Below are 18,629 nucleotides of genomic sequence, written 5' to 3' on the forward strand. Positions count from 1 at the left end.
TATTATTAATTAATTATTTTAGAAAACGAAAATTAAATACGACAATGCGGCACGAACGGCTTATGACAGGTGGAGGTCCTGCATCAGTACAACCGAATGATCCAGTGATGGCATTCATGGATGCAACAAATGCAAATTTAGATGTCGAAATTGATTGCCCATTCGACAGCACAGCAGTATTTGAGAAAGAATGTATAAGCACTACATATAATTCTTATTTTTTTATTATTCTATTATTATACATATATGGTAATAATAATTTATTCTTTATTTTTTGCTTTTCAGATAATGTAAAGATGGATTGTGCGTCTGAAAGAATAGTCATCGAAGATGAAAATGAGAAAGAAAATGAGAACATTGATGATATCTGTCATGAAGATTATATCCATCAAAATATTTTATCTACATCATTTAGCACACCAAAAGAAAAAATAGCTGCTTCAAGGAATAGCACATCAGTAGAAAAAAGGACCACATCAAGCATAAACAATGCATCAGAAAAAAAGTCACGCATTAAATATTAACGCATTAAAAGGAAAAAAAGCTACTTTAAATATTAAAAACATAGAGGTAAATTTTATGAATTAGGTTATATTAATTTTTTAACAGATTATATAAATGTGAGAGAGAGTGTGTGTGTGTGAGAGAAAGAGAAGATGCATTTGTTTTATGTACGCGTGATTGGTGTGTACGTATGATTGATGCATGATTGGCAGCGAAATGCGCGACGCACGTATGCATACATGAGAGCGCGACATAAGTCCGCGACAATTGAATAGCAAAAAAAAAAATATTATGACACATCAGGAGAAGACATTAAGACATTAGTGTGTGTGCAGTTTTATCGCGAGGTTTCTTTTTGAGGTGATTTAATTTTCCGTTTGATTAGTGTCCCTTTTCTTTCGGGATAGTTTAACTATTTAATAGATAGCAAGAAAATATTATCCCACATTTGGGGGCTCACCTGGGATCGCGAGTCAAACGGGCCTCGTGCATTGTGACAAAAGACGACGAAGACATTATGCTTTTCGACAAAAACGACGGTGTTGGACAACGCTTAGACGGGGCATTGTGCAATATATAAAACGAGAAGTACGTTAACCATCGACGTGAAAATAACGACGAATTATAGAGAGTCGAGACGATCAAAATTTCAACATGCCGGAGGTGACCGATTTTACATTGAGCGAGCTACGAAGTAAAGCCAAAGCACATGGATTAGCCATCGGCGGCACGAAGGCCGATCTTATTAATCGATTGATGGTAAACGATCCGACAGGCAGGTGGATAGAGAGCCACGACGAAAATGAAGAGTGAGAAGCCGGCAGCGGTGGAGAAGAGTTTTACGACAGCGTGAGAGATGCCGAAGACGTTAGATGTGAGCAAGACGTTCAACCCAGTGCGCGTGAGAAAGAGCTAGCCGACCGCGAAAGAGAGCTCGAACTTCTTAGACGGGAACGCGAAGTCGAGTTCGGTAGACGCGAAAGAGAGTTGATGCAACGCGAACTCGAAATCGCTCGACGCGAGATCGCAATACTGCGACAAAATGAATGTGCAGTGATGACAGAGAGGGGGTCGCGAGTGCGGGAAACACGCGAAGAGCAAAGAGGCGAGGCGGCGATGATGTCGCGTCCATTATCAAGTATGAACATAAAAACAATCGCCGAATTGGTAAGCGAATTCGACGGTACGCCCGACAATTTCGACGTGTGGCAAAAACAAGTGAGTTTTATGAAGACCACATACGAACTAGCAGACGATGCCGCGAAGACGTTGATCGGAATGAAGCTCAAGAAAAAAGCATTTGAGTGGCTGCATTCAAGAGCAGAACACTTATCGATGACTTTCGATGAACTCATGGACGAGTTAAGACGAATGTACCGCCCAAAACAGAACAAGATTGATTTACGAAAAAGATTCGAGACCCGAGTATGGAAGAGGGGCGAAACATTTCGAGAGTATGCGCACGATAAAGTTATAATGGGTAATCGCGTACCGATTGACAAAGACGATATGTTAGATTATCTAATCGAGGGAATTCCCGACCGAGCGTTATGCAATCAGGCGCGTATACAGTGCTTCACGACTAAAGAATCACTAATTGATGCGTTCGACAAGATAACATTACGGGAGCAACCGACGGCGAGTTCAACACAGCAAGAAAAACGAAGTGTCATGTCAACGAAGTCTATGCGTGGTGGAAAGCGCGCGGAGGCCGAAAAGGATGAGTCTGTCAACGATGGAAAGAAGACAAATCGTAAAAGCTGCTTCAACTGCGGATTGTCAGGTCACGTGAGCGCGGAATGTCCCTCGAAGGGATTGGGACCGAAATGTTTCAATTGTGGCGAATATGGACACATCGCGCCGAAATGCCCAAAGAAAAACGAGACAATAAAGGAAGTCTGCGCAGCAGCGTACATCCCGCACAAGAAGTATTCGAAAACAGTGACGATTTTGGACAAGAACATCGAAGCGCTTATTGACACCGGAAGCGATCTGACCCTAATGTGCAAAGATGAATACACAAAAATAGGTTCCCCTCCCCTTCAGCCGACCGAAGTGCGATTCACAGGAATGGGCTCACCCGCCCACACAGCCATGGGAGAATTTCAGACGAAGATTACAATAGACGGACATTATTTCTCAATTCTTATACGTGTTGTTGCAGATGCTGTATCTCGCCAAAGATTATTAATTGGAGCCGATTTTCTAGGGTCGAGGAACTTTCACGCAAGGAAGGGTATGATTTACATTGACTCCGACGACGAGGACTTACCCGAGATTCTACAGATTAATGTGCTTGATGAAAATGATGTCGAAAAGGTTGATCTTTCTCACATCGAAGACAAAGATATGAAGGAGCGAATTGCGGCGTGGATCGAAAATTACAAACCTAATAAGACGACAGAGACGACCATAACCATGAGACTCGTATTAAAAGATGATACAGCGGTGTATCAAAAAGCAAGGCGTCTTGCGCCTGCCGAGAGAGACATCGTGAACACTTAGATCGCGGAGTGGCAAAATCAAGGCATCGTCCGACCCTCAACATCTGAATACGCCAGCCCTGTAGTGCTCGTTAAAAAGAAGGATGGAACGCATCGATTATGTGTGGATTACCGACTCCTCAACAAGAAGATTGCCCAAGATCGATACCCGTTGCCACTAATTGAAGACCAGCTGGACCGGCTGCAGGGCGCGAAGATCTTCAGTACCCTTGATCTAAAAAATGGTTTCTTCCACGTACCAGTTGAACCCGCAAGTATAAAGTATACAGCATTTATTATCCCCGACGGACAGTTCGAATTTTTGCGCGTTCCTTTTGGTCTGTGCAACTCACCGTCAGTTTTCCAACGGTACGTGAACGCAATTTTTCGAAACGCCATTCGAGACGGAATAGTTTTAACCTATATGGATGATCTCATTGTCCTCTCTAACAACCATGAAGATGGATTGAAAAGGCTAAGCATAATATTTGAGATAGCAAGCAAGGCTGGTCTGAACATCAACTGGAAGAAGTGCTGTTTTCTGAAGAGACGCGTTGAGTTCCTGGGTCACATCATTGAAAATGGTACTGTTCAGCCGTCAGAACGAAAAATTGAGGCAGTCAAACGTTTTGCTGAACCAATGAATATTCGACAAGTGCAAGCTTTCCTGGGACGGGCTATTTCAGAAAATTTATTGCCAACTATTCGAGAATCGCACGACCTTTTTCAAACCTTTTACGAGCCGACGCCAAATTCAGTTTTGATACTGATGAAAGAGAGGCGTTTGAGTCTCTGAAGACACATCTTAGTTGCCGACCTGTGCTTAATCTATACCGAATGGAAGCTGAGACGGAACTCCACACTGACGCATCAAAGTACGGCTACGGAGCCATTCTTTTGCAACGCGACGAAGACGATGGATTTCTACATCCGGTATATTTCGCGAGTGGTAAAACCACACCGGCGGAGGAGAAATATTCAAGCTACGAGCTCGAGGTATTGGCTATCATCAGAGCTCTTCGGCGATTTCGAGTATACCTATTGGGTATACGTTTCAAGATTGTGACTGACTGTAAGGCTTTTACTATGACGATGGGCAAAAAGGACCTTTGCGTTCGAGTAGCGCGGTGGGCGCTGTTATTAGAGGAATTCCAATATTCCATAGAGCACCGATCAGGACAAAGCATGAGACACGTCGATGCTTTAAGTCGAAATCCGCTTCCTGTCTGTTTGACGATCAACGAGAGTTCAGAAAGTCTAACGACGCGGCTCAGGAATGCACAAAAAGACGACGACGACCTAAAAGAAAAGATCGAGAAAGCGAGAGAAGGACGACTCAAGGGTTACACTATGCAACGCGGTTTACTATATAAAGATGTCGGCGACGAGGTACGTGTTGTGATTCCTAGGTCAATGCAATTGCAGCTAATACGAAAGATGCATGAACGAGGCCATTTCGCAACGAACAAAACGGAGACACTCATCCAAAACGACTACTGGATACCTGGTTTAAGATCAAAAGTGGAAAAGGTGATTCAGAACTGCATTCCGTGTATCCTGGCCGAGCGACGACAAGGAAAACAAGAAGGTTTTCTTAATCCTCTCGAGAAAGGCAGCGTACCCTTTGATACTTTCCACATTGATCACCTGAGTCCGTTGCCATCTACCAAAAAGTCTTACGCGCATATTCTTGTTTTAATAGATGCTTTCAGCAAATTTGTTTGGCTGTATGGAACAAAATCGACGACGTCAGCGGAAGTTATTGACCGGCTACGAAAGCAGTCCTATATCTTTACCAATCCTCGAAGAATCATCTCCGACAGAGGTACGGCGTTTACTTCCAAGGAGTTCGAGACTTACTGCCGCGAGAAGGGCATCGAACACACTTTAACGACTACGGGGATACCCAGAGCCAATGGTCAGGTAGAAAGGGTAAATCGTACTCTAATACCGCTATTGACAAAGCTTTCAGCGCCCAACCCGAACGAATGGTACCGACATTTGGATGTTGCACAAAGATGTCTCGACACTTCACCGCATCGAAGCACTGGAGCAACACCTTTTTGGTTGATATTTGGAGTAGACGCACGATTATCAGATGACCCACAAATCAAAGAGCTCTTGAACGACGAGCTAATCACCACGTTTGACAATGAGCGAGAAGAACTGCGTCGTCAAGCAAAAGAGAACATCCAACGAACCCAATTAGAAAACAAGCGTAATTTCAATAAAGGCAGAAAGAAAGCCTTCCAATATCGTGAAAACGATATCGTTGCCATTCGTCGTACGCAACTAGGACCTGGTTCTAAGTTCACTCATAAATTTTATGGACCATATGAGATTATCAAAGTCCTGCGCAATGATCGCTACGTGGTGCGCCGGATAGGAGAAGGCGAAGGACCCAAGCAGACCTCATCTGCCGCTGATTCCATGAAGCCTTGGACAAGCGATGACGGCGAAGACCTATACCAGAGTGAAGAAGAAGATAAAGGCAGCAGACATTCGGGGCGAGTGTCCGGTCAGAATGGCCGAGTGTGAGAGAGAGTGTGTGTGTGTGAGAGAAAGAGAAGATGCATTTGTTTTATGTACGCGTGATTGGTGTGTACGTATGATTGATGCATGATTGGCAGCGAAATGCGCGACGCGCGTATGCATACATGAGAGCGCGACATAAGTCCGCGACAATTGAATAGCAAAAAAAAAAAATATTATGACACATCAGGAGAAGACATTAAGACATTAGTGTGTGTGCAGTTTTATCGCGAGGTTTCTTTTTGAGGTGATTTAATTTTCCGTTTGATTAGTGTCCCTTTTCTTTCGGGATAGTTTAACTATTTAATAGATAGCAAGAAAATATTATCCCACATAAATAATTATTATTATTATTAATATGAATAAGATTTTATTGTCATTTTTTAAAATTAAAGTAGAAAAAAGTAATAATCTTTATTGCAATAAATTAATGATAATGAAATACTAATAATAAAATAATTTCGATTTTCAGAATATCCGTGACGAAAGAGTTACGATTAATAAAAATACGCGAAGCAATTGAGCAACAGCGCGAGCTTCATCGTAAAAAAATAAAGATTGCTGAAACAGAGGAGCAGATTGTTCTTGTAAAACTTTTGAAGGAGGAAGAAGCGCTCAAGAGTAATACATGTAAATAATATATCTATAAATATGATAAAATGACTTTTGTTAATAATATGCTATAGATACAAGTTATGTTTTTATTATATATTTCTATATGTTTATATGTATTTCAGTTTATACAAAGTTATGTAAAATATTTAATTATTTTTATAAGTGACTAAATAACTATCAGTGTTCTTATAAATAAATGTTATTCTTGATAATTAATATAAAATTCTATGTTTGTTATCAATTTAATGGAAATATATCCTCTACATTTTCATCTTCAAATCCTTCGTCAGAATCATTAAAAAATTCGTTGTCCATCATGCACTTTTAATGTGAATGCGTAACATCACAAATAATAACAAATTGAAATGTGACAGCTAACTTGAAAAGGTTATGTTTGCGCATCATCCGCTAAAAAAGGTTAAAATCTCCTCCTTAAGGAAGCTCGTGACTTTCCTTGAAATAAGGGAGCTAATAAAGTTCCTTGTTTGGTCAAGGAAGGTTTATGAAACGTCGAATGAGAAATAACCCAAGTAGCACATATTCGTTTCAAAAACGTTTCACAAATGTTTCTGCGAAACGTTTTAAAACCGGCTTTTAAAAACGTTTCTGATTGGTTAAAATGTCCACTTAAAAAACGTTAAGGGAAACGTCATTTTCTAACAAAAAAAAACGTTTAAGAAACTGTCAAAATACGATTTTTTTCCTTTATTTGTAAAAAATTTGTTTATCCACAGATTCAATAAAATAATGCAAATATGGATATAATCCATCTATTTTCATGTTCTGAATCTCTTCTCGAGGTTACATCAGAAGTCAAACTGACAAAAAAGACATAATTTAAATTATACTTTTAGTACCCCTTTTTTTAGGTTTTATATACATGTTATGAAAACTTGAATACGAGTTAAGTCTGAACACGCCACGTAGCGGCAAACAAAAGAACACTATATTATAAAATATTATAAAATATTAAAAATTATATTATATTAGTATATTATAAAATAGATCTTTTTTGTCTTGTCGAAAAGATGATCAAAAAGTCATCTTTTCATCGACTTAACGTAATTATGACTTTTAGAAGACATCTTTTAGACATCTTTTAGTTTTCTGTGCTATCTGGGGATCGTCTTAATAAGTACAGTCTTAATAATGTGTATATATATAATTTTGAATTAAAACATTAATTTTTGTTCTATTTATAGAAACGTAAAATATACGTTTCTTAAACCATGATTTTAAAAATGTTTCTGTTGAAACGTTTCTTATTGGTGCTTGACGGTTAAAAAATATTGGATACGTTTAGAAAACGTTTATAAAACGAACATGTGCTACATGGGAAGGAATCCTTATTCCTCAAGGAAGGATTATGAATACAGGTATTAGTCACTTGCATTTAAGTGTCCACGTGGTCCAAGTCCACATTGCTAAAATCAGTTTTTGCCTTGTGTTATTTAAGCAAAAATAATAAAAGGTAAACATTCATATAGTCACAAAATCTGTATTATTTAATAATCACTATATTTATATATTGGCGAACAACATCATGTATGTATACATACACTGCTTGTTGTCAGAATGAATATCTAACACAGTGAATTTATGCATGTAACAGAATAACATATAGAAGCATTTTTCATATATGCAAAATATATAAATGTGCCGATATATATATACCCACTCGGCATGTAACATTGCCGAAATACTGAAACAATGACAGCAATATTTCAGAAATATTACATGCCGAGTGGGTACTATATACGTAAATTCGTGTGAAAGCATTCCTGTCGCCAAATGTCCATCTTATGTGTAATTTTCTAGGTTATATGTTCCACATATATTTTGCATAATATATAAAATTCTAAGTTGCAGATAAAATTTATAAAAAATTGTCTAATATGTGATATTTGTGTGTAAACGATATAAAATATTTTTATAATGCTTCTGTAGTTTTAAATCAAACTAAACATTATATATTCAATTTTTAATTGAGTTTAACATAACGTAAGATTTTTGCATGTTTTCATTTAACAATTAAAATATTGTAAAAAAATATATATGTTTATAAGACAGCTTATTTACAAATTATTTCTATCTAGGGTTTGATACAACATAAAGCTGTTGACTATTTCTAAAATATATTCTGAATATTCTGGATATAAATATTATATATATATTTTGTAAAGAATAGAGTGTGTTTAAATGTATTAAATTTATAGAAATGTATTTCGTCGTACTATGGGAGGAATGGTCTGCAACAATACCAGCTTCATGGTTAGGTTAGAGGTCTTAATGTTAGACTCTTCAGAATTCAAGTGGCCACCAAAAGAGAAGAATCCTAGCATCGAATAAAAAAAAAACACTGCCTAAGAAAGATTGGGACGTTATTCACTATAAAAAATATTTAGGACCTTTTGGTAAATATTATGATATATACTATCTATAATATATGTATTGCATATACATATATAAAGTATATTAATTGCATATACATATATATTTTATTCATCTCATTTCTCATTTTTCTAGGTACGTATAAACAAGCCAGAGATGTTGAAATTCAAGCAACAAATATATCTATTAATGATGAAGAAACGTTATCTAACGTAATAGATAAAATACATAATGCATCCTCATAAAAAAAGATAATAAAACCATCTCGATTCTGTTCTTCTGGTTCATCCGAAGATGAAAATACAGATTCAGGTAAACATAAAATTTTTTTATTATAAAAATATATTATTATATATTGTTATATATATTTTGCAAAAAAATATAACAAAATACATAAATATTTAAAAAATATTTGTTATTTATTTTTTTATTATATATATTTTGGTTGTGTTCCAAAACGTACTCTCATTGTCAGAGAAAAATTTTATTCAAAATATTACACGTAACATACTACATATTATATGTATATTGAGTAAAATTTATATGTATTTTTTTTAAATAGGTAATATCGTTAAGAAAAAAACAGATAAAAATTTATCAGATAAGAAAATATCCTATAAAAAGAACACATCAGTATCGTCTAAAGTGCAAGTAACAGATATATGTAGGTATCTATGTATATGCATATATATTTTTTTTTAAAATGTTCTAAAATATTAATATTAATTTTAATTAATATGAAACATAAAATAGGTATTCCAAATCCTCCTATGAATTGTAAAATTCTGTCACCAACAATAAATAAAAATAAGGAAGGCTCTGTAAATAATGTGACACGTTTGGAAACCAGCATTGTATCAGAAGAAAATCGTGATGAAATCATTAAAGAAGGTATTAACAAAATATAATGTTGTAATTTTCACTAACTGTGTAATATTTTATTATCTTTTATAAAATAATAAATTTTTTTAATTTGCATAAAAATCTAAATTATGTTTACTACATTTATTAAAAATAACTAAACTTAATTAATTTTATTTTGTAATAAATAAATAGCAAAAAACATTTATTTTTAATTGTTACAAATGATGACAGTTTAATCACAAGACCAATGAACATTTTGGCTAATAAATTAGATTTTGATGAAGCAATGGAATTAAATTTAAATGTTATGGAAATGACAGACCTAATAAGTGAGTTATGAAACAGTATTATTATTTTATATGGATATAACAGGCTTTGTCATAATATTTTAATAATTTTATTATGTAATTTAAAAAACATTTTTTTCTATTTTATTTTCTAAAAATTTTTCTTTTTTTTAATTTCATATATATAAAAGGTTTTTTACAATATTTATATATTGTTTTATTATAATTCTATTTTTTCTTTTAACAGATCCATCATTACCTGCATGAGAAATAAAAACCAATCAACAAGAAATTCACAACAGAGTTGTGAAAAACATGAAAGAAAAAAAAAAAAAGGAGTCTCATGAGTCATGTTGCGGTAAGTGTATCAGGCTAAATTTTTAATAATTCATATTTCAATTAATTTTTAATTAAATATATTTATATGATTAATATATATGCATTACAATAATTAATAAATTAATATACATATGTACCCAAGTAGCACATATTCGTTTCAAAAACGTTTCACAAATGTTTCTGCGAAACGTTTTAAAACCGGCTTTTAAAAACGTTTCTAATTGGTTAAAATGTCCACTTAAAAAACGTTAAGGGAAACGTCATTTTCTAACAAAAAAAAAACGTTTAAGAAACTGTCAAAATACGATTTTTTTCCTTTATTTGTAAAAAATTTGTTTATCCACAGATTCAATAAAATAATGCAAATATGGATATAATCCATCTATTTTCATGTTCTGAATCTCTTCTCGAGATTACATCAGAAGTCAAACTGACAAAAAAAAAATAATTTAAATTATACTTTTAGTACCTGTTTTTTTAGGTTTTATATGCATGTTATGAAAACTTGAATACGAGTTAAGTCTGAACACGCCACGTAGCGGCAAACAAAAGAACACTATATTATAAAATATTATAAAATATTATAAAATTATATTATATTAGTATATTATAAAATAGATCTTTTTTGTCTTGTCGAAAAGATGATCAAAAAGTCATCTTTTCGTCGACTTAACGTAACTATGACTTTTAGAAGACATCTTTTAGACATCTTTTAGTTTTCTGTGCTATCTGGGGATCGTCTTAATAAGTACAGTCTTAATAATGTGTATATATATAATTTTGAATTAAAACATTAATTTTTGTTCTATTTATAGAAACGTAAAATATACGTTTCTTAAACCATGATTTTAAAAATGTTTCTGTTGAAACGTTTCTTATTGGTGCTTGACGGTTAAAAAATATTGGATACGTTTAGAAAACGTTTATAAAACGAACATGTGCTACATGGGTACATATATATTATTTTTCTTAATAGAAGATTGTCGGAATGACATTAAAAAAATAATATGATTGTTGGTTACAATCCAACAAATGTTGTTAGATCTAAACCCAAATTTATTACAAGAAAATAATACATTAAATTTAAATTTACCAATTGAAACACCAGAAGCATTAGAGGAATTTAATACATTAATAATGCAAGATTCTAGCTTTATTACAATATGTAAGTACTCTTTATCAATTCAAATTAATTAAAGTAAACAAATATATATAACAGTTAAATTTAATACTTTTATAGAAAAAATTAATTAAAGCTGTAGGCGGAAAAGATGCGGAACATCACGTGAGAAATGCATTGAAACTCACCTTAACAGATCATTTAGCCTACAAACTCTCCTGGACGGGACAAAAAAATACAATAGAAATCAGATGCATGAAATTAGTTAACGTAATTATCGGTATGTTCTTATTTTCTCAAACTTTTAAATATGTCAGAATTAGGCCTATCGCACAATGCTAGGCAATAGGAACAAAAACAGAAATTAACGGTAGAAAAGAGAGAAAAAGAGAAAAGATCTCTCTCTTTCTTTCTTACGTTATTTCTTGTTCCAATTCCTATTAGGTTTATTCGCGTTGCTTGTACTTTTTGAACTTTTGCACTAAGTGTATGAGGAAGAGTAAAACGTGCAATAATGGCCGAAGACTAAAAAGGAGGTAAATATAAAATAATACATAACCTCTTAATGTTTAATTGAGATTAGAATATACAAGTAAATAGTTTTTTTAAATACTTTTTAGAGAAAAACTATACAAAATGACAAATTTCGGACGTGGTTTCTTAATATTGGATGCCTTGGGAAATATTAAATTTGATATAGATGGATATGCGATATGCATGCTTAAAGGTATAAAAAAATAAGTAAATTTTTTTAAGAATTTTTTTTATCTTTGATAAGATTTAATTTTTGACATTTTTATATTAAAGGTGTTATTGCTCATTTAATATAATATAATTATATAATAAATTCAAATTATCTTTTAATCTCTTTTATTCACAGATGGAAGACAGTTTAAAATTCCCAAAAATGACATTGATTTTTGTTCTGGTACTCTAAATTTAATTGTTGATGATGAAACGCAAGTTTGTATAAATCTTCCACAATCAAGGATGAGAGAAATATTTGAGAGCAGACCACAAAATGATCAAAATAATCAAAATAATGAAAATGATCAAAATGATGAAAATGGAACTGTATTACAAACAAGTTCACAATTTTTGTGGAAGGATACATCAACAAAATTATTGTTAGATATATATAAATCGAAGAAAGATCTAGTCAGTACAAGGAAAATAAAAACTACTGTATAAACAAATTGCAGAGACTATGGGACATAGTGGTTACTCCGTAACTCTATTACAAGTTGAAAATAAAATAAAATCATTAGAACGTTCGTTCAAAAAACATGATTAGCAATAATAAAATGACAGGCAGAGCAAAAACTTGTAAATATGAAGCGTAAGTATTTTTAAATACAATTTTTTAATGTGATATATGTATTTAAGATTTGACTAAAATTTGAATAAAATAATAATTTTCTTTAATTATAGCGAATTAACAGACTTACTAGGAGAAAAACATAGCATACAACCACTTGCTTTATCAGGAAGGAACGGGTTGGTACTTAGAGAACAACTAAATTCTAATTCTAATAAAGAAAATAATGCTATGTAAGTATGTATAAGTATGTAAGTATAATATGTATAAACAATGAACAAATAAAATTTATTTATGACAATTTATTTTATATAGAGTTAACAATGTAATTGATGCCTCTGAAGAATTTTAAAATGATCCTGATACATCAAACATTGGAATTTCCATTGAAAATGTACAAAATTTAAAAAAAGATGAACTACAAAGTTATACAAATAAGACACGACGAAATTCAACTACTGCATATCTAAGTAAATGTCATGCTGCTCTAGATACATATATTTCTGAAAGAAGAGACAATGAAAGGCAACACAATGAAAGCATACAAATGCAGATTTTTGAAGAATTTAAAAATATTAGAAAAGTTCAAGAAGATTTTGTAAACTCCTCAAAGAAACAATGGGCTATAATAAACGCTAAAAGAGATGAAAAAAATAAAATTCTTAGAGAAATTGCAAAAAATGTTGCTACATTTTCTTACAGTGATGATTAAAACATTTTGAGTACATATGTATATTGAGTTTGAAGATTTATGTTTAATTGTTTATTTTTTTTTTAAACAAGCTCTCTGCAAATTCTTTTTATGTAATATTTAAAAGTTTTTTAAGTTTCCTATGTAATGTTTATAATTGTACGCTTTCATTGCTATTTAAATTCAATTTTTAATATAACTTTTTATTTTTAATCGTAATAAGTTGTTCTTCATAGTACAATTTTGTTATTTCTAATCGTAATAAGTTCTTTATAGTACAAATATTTTGATAAGAATAGTAAAAGTATTTAATGTTGTTTTGTTTTAAATGTTTAAGTTTATTTTTACGTTAAATACATATGTATTTAAAAATTGCTCTTAATGTTAAAAGTAAACAAAATAATGATTTCTGTAACGTTAAGTAGTTTTTTTAAGGATGCAGAAGTTGAGCTTTAATTAATCTTCATTGAACACTGTAATTACATCTACTTACGCCCTATCATAATTCCATCGAGCGAGATTATAGCGCATTATATGCAGGAATAATTCTCTGAAATGTTCCTATCTTCGATAATAGTTTATACTAAAAAAATAGTAGTACTGCAAATTAATTAGTGTTTTAGATATTAATGTATTATTAATTAGTTATAAATTATTCTAAAAATTATAATAATAATAAATTATTCTATTATTAAATTAAATACGAGTTACGTGTCCTGTTTTATATTGTTTTGTAATAATATGTTTAATATTGTGTTTAACAATAAATATACATATTATTCAATCTTATTATTAATTCAACTATTTTATAAAATTGCAAGATAAAAATTTACAATGACATATCTTACGTGGATATTAATTAATGCATCTATTATCACGAAGGACTGACAATGAGAAGAATAGTGTTTAATTCATAATTTATAATTATAAAGTTAATAATTTATAATAATAAAGTTTTCTTATAAACAATTTTTATTTATGTATTTCTTTTGCACGTGCAAATGGTAGTATGAAAACGCGTTCGTGTCATATAATAATTGAAAACGTATATATTATATATTTCATGACTTTTTTTATATTATTGAGTAATTAATTGGCGACACAACTCGTCTCGTAAAAGGCGACCACGTTCATTTCCAGGAATAACTTCATCATTATTAATATTTATTATATTAGCTTCTGGATCTGGATATTCATCGTCACATGGAGGTTCCAACAATTCTAAATCGTGTATGTTCGCCAAATTGTGTAAAACGCAACAAGCATGTATCATTTGCACCATACGTACAATATTTCGAAGTTTGAAATGATACAGTTGTCTAAATCTTTGTTTTAAACAACCAAATGCGTTTTCAATTACTACACGACACGAACTTAATTTACTATTAAAATGCCTTTGAGCTCGTGATAGATGTCCGTTGTCTCTATATGGAACTATTAAATATTCCAAACAAGAATATGCACTATCTCCAAGTATATAAGAACTTCCTAAAATAATTTTTTTCGTTTATTAATATGAAATAAATAAATTATTAATATAAACATATTTAATATGAAATAATAAATAAATTAATAATGTAAACATATATAATACTAACTTGGACATATTTCCTGAAGACATTCGTACAAATTAGATTCTCGAAAAACCCTTGCATCATGTACCGATCCGGGATATCCAATAAACACATCTTAAAATTTAAATTTGTGATCTACTACACCTTGTATGTGTATAGAAAAATATTGTTTCCTATTTATATAGGAATCGTGATCTTGTGTTGGTTTATCAATTCGGACGTGCGTGCCATCCACAGCACCTATAAATTTTGAATTTTATGTATATAAATAAATTCTAAATAACATGATTTACATATATAAGAAAAATAGATTATAAATGTAATACCAATAACTCCAGGAAACTCTTTTTTTGTAGAAAATATGTCATTGTTTGTTCTTTTTCGGAAATCTTATTATATTTGGAGCAAGTTGCATTAAAAAGTTTGTAACTCTTGTTAAAATTACATACAATGTACTAATTGTAACTCCAAACCGATCAGCGACGTCACGATATCCTGCACTTTCATGACCAAGAAACCATAAACATGTTAAAATATGTTTTTCTGCTGAAATTGGCGCATATCCTGCATGTTCTGTAATGTTGAAGATTGGATAAATAAAAATACATGTAAAATTTTATAATAAAAGAATAAAATCTAATTACATTTAATAATTAAAATATCTATTTTTATAATTTACAATTTTTTAAATAAGTATGTAATCAATTTCTTATATTAAAAATTATGTACAGTTATCAAAAATAAATAATAAATAATGTGTGTGTATGAAATATACCTTGCAAAGATGTAAAAATTACTGCAAAACGCTCAATAAGATTATATGCAACTGAACGTGATAAACGAAAGTACATTATGAAGTCCTTATTAATATAATTTCGAACAACACTTTCTATGTAATTATTTACTTTGATATGGTGAATACGTTGTATACCTCTTAATCCTAATTGGATTAATTGTAACATTTCATTATCTAAAATATAACAGAATAGAAATTATTCTTTATCAAATAATTATTATAATATTAGTATACATATTAATAATAAATATTTAATTTGTTTATTGAGCAAAATATTATTGTATATAACATATATATATATATATATTATATACCAGCATCATGTATAGCATCCAAATATGCTGGAATTGGAGGTAAAAATTCTTCATCATCTGATATATCCGCTATTTCTTCAATATTTTGTAATATTTCATTAATAATTTCACGTACCATGATCGACAATTATGCACTTTGCCGTTTGAGCTACTTTGTACAAATAACTAAATAAATTTCTACAGTTATTACATTCCTAGAGAACTCACTAGAATTAAAGTGCAAAAAGTGCGAGCAACGCGAACAAATCTATTGCCTGGCATTGTGCGATTAACGTAATACACACTCACGCACACATACCCACACGCGCGCGCGCACATACATCTCCTTGATTAAAAGTGTTATATTTATAGAAAAAAAGTTAATTTTTAAATTTAGATTCTAACGTCCGACATCATTATACATGTACACACCTTTATGTCACTTTTTGGGTACTTTGTGTAATCTAATAAAATGTTTATCTGTAATTTTACAAAATATAAGAAAAAAGTTATAACATTTTTGTTACAATTTTTTCAAAATATTTTAATCTATAATAATTACTATGTTATATTATGGAGATATATAATTTTTTCAGTTAAATTGTTTTCATTAATTGTTCACTCTATACTTTTAATGTTCAAAAATTTAGTTTTAATTTCCTTTCAATCAAGTTTTAGTTTCCTTTGGGAACATTTATATTTTTACATTTCTTAATTAATAATTTTTAAAAGTAAAATTTTTAAGTATAATATATAATCGGAATATTATTTTAGAAAATAATAAATATTTGTTAAAGAATTTATAATTTTAATAATTTTATAAATATTTTAAAATTTAATTTTTTTTATTACAAAATTAATTATAAATATTTTTTTTTTCAGAAGTAATCATGAGTATTAGTGGAACAAATATTTCTTGTCATTCAATCCAAGCTGTAAAAACTGGCTACAGCATGCTGGAGATCGAATTAATCAAAATATAAAACGCCATGAAAAGAAGAAATGAAATGTTTAGAAATATATTAATAACTGTTAATTTTTTCTTTATTTTTCGGTTTAGTTTTTAAAAAATTTTGTTTTACATATGTGCAATATGGCAATATTTCAGTTCGGTTTGGCATAGATTTTTATTTTCTACATGTGTGCAATATAGCAATATTTCAGTTCGGTTTATCGCACAATTTTATTTTCTACTTATATGTAATATATAATTATAATAGCCTGAAATATATGTATAATAAGATATATAAGAATTTAATATATAAGAAAGATATTAAAACTAAAATTTTAATATATATTACTGTTAATTTTATTATGTTTGTAAACATAAGCAAACATTATTTTTGTATTACAACAATTTCTAAAATGGTGTAAATTTTATACATTTGTAATAAAAAAAATTACATATATATATATATATATATATATATATATATATATATTATTATTATTATTGAGTATATTGTTTTTCAAATAATAAAATATGTAATAAAATAATAGTATAAATAAGAAATTCTTAACATTAACATTTTCTAGACATTTATAAGAAGTCAAGTTGTAGTATTCTTTTAGATGTCACATAAATCTTTTTTTTCTCTAAAAGCGACGCATTAGAGGACTTTCTAATATCATTATATTATCATAAAGATAGTGCTGTCTGATGTCCAACTCTTAAACTTGAATACTTTAAGAGCTCTTTTTGATAGCTTATTGCTCACTGGGAACAAATAGGTATCTTTCAATATAACTATATGTAATATTACACTAAAATAACAAGTTATGTTACATTTGACTGTGTGCGTTAAAGACTCACACTGCGAAAGGCACTCTATTCTAAGGACAAACAAAATCATTTTCTTGTATTTTTGAGAATATAAAAATATGAAAGTTTTTATATATATTATTATTAGTACCTCAAAGTAACACATTTGTTTGTTTGATCAACAAGTGAGTGTATAGAATTTTTCATTGAGCCCAACATCAAAGCCTAATATCGTTTAAATAATAATAATACTCAGAAATCTCAATAAGTTTGGACGTATATTAGAAACGAGTCTTTGCGCGGTCGAAGATGTTAATGCATGACACGTGCCTCTTGCTCATGTAATATTTTTCGAAGTCATTACTGCAAAGTATTTGAAGGTTATTAATTATATTTTCCTTCTCTTAATTTCTATAATTTTATCCTCGATGAAAACGGCTTCTGGATGGATGCCGCGTGCTGAGATAGCGTAATGCCGACATTTCGCAAACGATATTCTATCGAGGCTCCTAGCCCTAAAGATGCAAACTGTAACGTTTGTGAAACGTCGGCATAACGTCCCAGAACACGGCATCCATCCGGAAGCTCTTTTTTACTTTCCACTGAAGATACTAGTGGTTGCAAAAGGCTTAAAATTAGAATTATTATGTTTTTCTTTATTTTCAGATCTCGCTTTCGCAACTTTAAAATTAAATGAAGTAAAAAAAAAAATATGGTAAATTTAATAAGTTAATGAATTTTCTCTGTGGAAAATATTTATTTTGTAATACATTTTTTATAATTATTTTGATTAAGAGGACAATAACAACAACATAATTGGCAAAACAGCGACTGTTCTCTCCCCCCTGTCGCCCTTGAATTATGTGCCAAGAGACCCAAGGAACACGCGTTACCTTCAAATACGCGACGAAATCCTATATTTGAATTACGGGAATTCCACCCCCGAACACTGGGGTTCCGCAGAACGGCCGATAATATTGGACTAATTTTACGCGGAATAAATGTAACGAATATTCTGAAATAAAACCACTTAAAACACGAAAACCTGGAAATGCGCAGA

The 18,629-nt window shown here is 31.0% G+C and overlaps 1 long non-coding RNA gene and 1 pseudogene across 2 annotated transcripts; both read left to right on the forward strand.

Moving 5' to 3' along the window:
• Positions 1-8,352: 8,352 nt before the first annotated feature.
• Positions 8,353-13,856, forward strand: LOC140665850 (uncharacterized; annotated as a pseudogene).
• On the forward strand, positions 8,798-10,028 carry LOC140666074 (uncharacterized). 2 transcript variants are annotated; one of them, XR_012046700.1, is made up of 5 exons: positions 8,798-8,837; positions 9,088-9,189; positions 9,279-9,416; positions 9,582-9,718; positions 9,924-10,028. It is a non-coding gene; the product is annotated as an uncharacterized lncRNA (long non-coding RNA). The 2 variants fall into 2 exon arrangements; XR_012046699.1 differs by having other exon boundaries at positions 9,621-9,718.
• Positions 13,857-18,629: the final 4,773 nt, after the last annotated feature.

The sequence above is a fragment of the Anoplolepis gracilipes genome, chromosome 5 (genome assembly GCF_047496725.1).
Source record: "Anoplolepis gracilipes chromosome 5, ASM4749672v1, whole genome shotgun sequence".
Lineage (NCBI taxonomy): Eukaryota > Metazoa > Arthropoda > Insecta > Hymenoptera > Formicidae > Anoplolepis > Anoplolepis gracilipes.